This window comes from Geospiza fortis, unplaced genomic scaffold (genome assembly GCF_000277835.1).
Source record: "Geospiza fortis unplaced genomic scaffold, GeoFor_1.0 scaffold5646, whole genome shotgun sequence".
In the NCBI taxonomy this organism is placed as follows: Eukaryota; Metazoa; Chordata; class Aves; order Passeriformes; family Thraupidae; genus Geospiza; species Geospiza fortis.
The window spans coordinates 1-3,758 of NW_005055608.1; the positions used below are offsets into that span (position 1 = coordinate 1).

Sequence of the window (3,758 nt, forward strand, 5' to 3'; positions counted from 1 at the left end):
TTAAAACACAACTGTATTACCAGGACCTCACCATAAAAGAACCTATATGCAGCTCCAGATAGAAATACCTACATAATAAAAATGAGGGAATTTTTTGGAGCAGATTTTTTTAGTGAATCTGATAAAATTAATAAAATACTTTGGCATTTTTTTATTCAGCAAACAAGATGAGCACATGCTCTTGTCTCCAAATTGAAAACCCGTAATATCTCTGATTAAATACCTAAGTATTCATTCTTTGGTTCTTTAAAATTTTGAACATCTTTAACATGTTGTATATTTGGTAATGCATCTCCTTGTTCTGCTCTAGAAGCTCTGTTATAAATTTATCCAAAATATTTTGGGTCATTTAAGCCTTAACATTAAGCTCAAACAGTTGTAATATTACAACATAAAAAATTCTATTTGCTGCTTCTGCACAAACATGACTCTGTGCTTGTACTGATGGAGCTTTTAAGGATTTTGTTTTCTGCTAGAAAACAAAATGACTTGGTTGTTTTTTGGCATAAAATCACAAATGACTAGCATGTTAAACCTTCAGAGGAATATTACTTGCAAATCCTCTGATATAACCATCTTTCCCTTCAAGAGCAGCCCTCAAACATGAAATCCTTACATCAAAGATCTCAAAGCCAGCAATGTCCAGGACACCAATGAAGTACTGCCTGGGCTGCTTCGTGTCCAGCTGTTCGTTGATGCGAACAACCATCCACAGGAACATTCTCTCATAAAGTGCCTTTGCCAAGGCACCTACAGCATTGTGCACCTACAGGGAAAAAATACCTGGAGTTACAATACGAGGCAGAGGAGAATCAAAAGGATATTCATTCTACACGTACCTTGACTCGTGGGTAGCAGAGAGCCTTGAGCAGGTCTGCTGAGTTCAGACCCATCAGGTAGGCAGCCTTGTCAGCAACTAAGTATAAAGAGAGAGGGAGGAAGTAACAGAGCAGAAGCAATAATTGAAAGGGGCTATCCTCTAAGATGTAGCTGTTGGTCTCAGCACTAAAATTTTGTGATATCTTGAAGGGAAATTTAGAAGCATGAATAGTCTGGAAGCTGAGATTTATGCATTTGTGATAGTAAACAGAAGGAAAATATGTGATTGCCAACTTCTGCTTATCCATATCTGTTATTAGGAGATCTAGAAGGCTTTAATACCTTCTGTGCCATCAGGCTCTGCCTGCTCCTCTCGTTGTTTCTGCTTGAACTTCAGGTTCCCATAGTGCATGACAGCCCCTGTCAGCTTGTAGATGGCTGTTCTCTCGTCAGCAGTGAAGCCCAGGATGTCAATGGCACTCTGGCAACAGAATCACTCAAATAAACTTCCAGGCCATTACAAGGAAATTTCACCACACCAACATGCTCTGTGACACTTACATCTGTAGCCATCAGCTCCTCCTGGTCGTTAATGCTGGCGACAGTGATCTCGCCTTGACTCACAAACTGGTAGTCATAGGGGTTGGTGGTGATGAGGAGCATGTCTGTAAAGAGGAATAGGATGTATCTGGGTGTGAGAATGAAGATAAATTTAGCACATTCAGATTTTATCAAACAATTCATAATACTTCCTACCGATTAGCTCTGGCTTCTTGTTGGACATGATCTGATAAAAGATGTGGTAGCTCCTTTCAGCCTTGAGCTGGAAAGTGACTCTGGACTTCTCCAGCAGATCTGGCAAGGATGGTAGGACAGAGTCAGGCCTGAGAAAGAACACTGAGCTGGAAAGGGAGGAAGGAATGGGATCAAGTCTGGTGGTCTCTTACATGTTTCAATATCAGCAGAAGCCAGCTTGCCTGTGGCACCAAAGTGGATTCTGATGAATTTACCCTTTTAGACGGGAAAGAAAAAAAAAGACATGTTGAAATTTCACCATGACTGTAAGTATGTGACCTTACATTTTCCACAGAGGACAGGCTTCAAACTTAGGAGTTGTTTCGCTTTTATTTTTTCTTTAACAAGGCAAAACAGGACAAAAACAAATTTAGGAGATTCTTTATACTGCCAATACTAGATAGATCTGAGCTTTATTATCCACTACTATTTAATGGATAACCATGAGTGCACATGAATGAGAAGACCACTAATAAAGCATTATATTGGGTCACTTCTGTTGCAATTCATTAAACGACTATTCATTAGTTCAAACACACATGGATATAGTGAAAATCAGAAAGATTCTGTGAAGGCAGATTTTGGTGGTATAAAAGTTAAATGAGGATTTTTAGTCTTGTGGAAGACAGAAGTCAGAGTTACTGTCTGAGTTGTAGAGATAGAGGCAACACACCCAGAACAAGGAGCTTTAGTCTGAGACTGAGCATTGGTATTGTGGTTCTTCAAGGAAACGCACAGTTAATCTAATAGAGCTTATGAATGGCTTTTTGCATTAAAACAAACAAAAGAACATTCCATAGAGTGGTTTGTTTTCTGGTAGGATGTATTGAAGGAACTCTGTCCCTATCCCTTTCTAGACAAATTATATCAAGATCTGAGCAGTCAGATTAATACACCTGCCCAGTTTTGTGTCTAAAACTCAGAGATTCATTTTTTTTGGAAGGCCAGCAAAATTTCCATCCAGCAATTGCTATCCTGTATGTCGCATCTTTCCTTTTTTCTACATTACATCAATTTCCACAAAATTTTGTCTTCAGCCCATATGACAGACATTAAGAATATGTGTGTATATATATTTATAGATATCTAATTATATAGATATCAAAACATCCCCCTTGATATGCTGTATTATACTTCTAAAGATGTATTTTTAAATAGATAGTCCACTTTAATTGGCAAAAATACGTGGAAAATAGTAGTTTAATGAATACAGTCATCTGACTTTGACACTTCAGAAGTGAGAGCATGTTCTGACATCCTTGCTCCCATATAAACTACCACCTCTCTAATGAAAAACTCACAAAGCGTGAGGAGTTGTCGTTCCTCACGGTCTTGGCGTTTCCAAAGGCCTCCAGCAGTGGGTTGGCGCTGATGATTTGATCCTCAAGCGTTCCCTGCAGGGACATCATTATTCAGTGACTGTGTTTGGTTGGCAGGGCAATGACAGGCCAAGCATTCAGTCTGGCCTTCCTGACTCACCTGCATTTTGCCCGATGACTTCTCCTCCTTCTTCTTGTCTCCACTGGCTGCAATTGTTGCAAAGTACTGGATGACACGCTTGGTGTTCACAGTCTTCCCGGCCCCGGATTCTCCGCTGCCAAAGCCAAGAGAGAAGCAGAGGGTGCGTGGTCAGGCAGGAGGGGCCCTGGCACCGGGCAGCCCCGCAGGGACCCGCGCAGGGGGGGTACCTACGTGATCAGGATGGACTGGTTCTCACGATCTGTGAACAAGGCAGAAACACAGAGCTTAAAACTCAATAAACAACAGAGAAAGAATGAAAAAGAGTCAGGTTTGCCTGATGTCAGCTTCACTTAAAGAGGAAAATGTCACTGAGTACAGAGGAGTCTTTCATTTAAAAGAGTAGAAACAACGCAATGAAGATAATAAACTCTAACAGATGTTTGTGTCAGATCCAAGAAAGCTTTGAAAAAGCCTCTTCACTTTGCTGAGACAGGGGATCCCTTCAGAGAATTTAATGATCTCATGCCCCTAAAGACAAGAGAGAGCCACTCACCAGTCAACATGAACTGATAGGCATTGTCAGAGATGGAGAAGATGTGTGGAGGGGCCTCCTGGCGCTTCTTGCCTCGGTAGGCCAACACCACCTCGGGGTTGTACACCGGCAGCCCCCTTTCAGGGGTGGC

The 3,758-nt window shown here is 41.2% G+C and overlaps 1 pseudogene; it reads right to left on the minus strand.

Moving 5' to 3' along the window:
• Window positions 1-616: 616 nt before the first annotated feature.
• Window positions 617-3,758, minus strand: part of LOC102043512 — a 3,697-nt pseudogene continuing 555 nt past the window's right edge.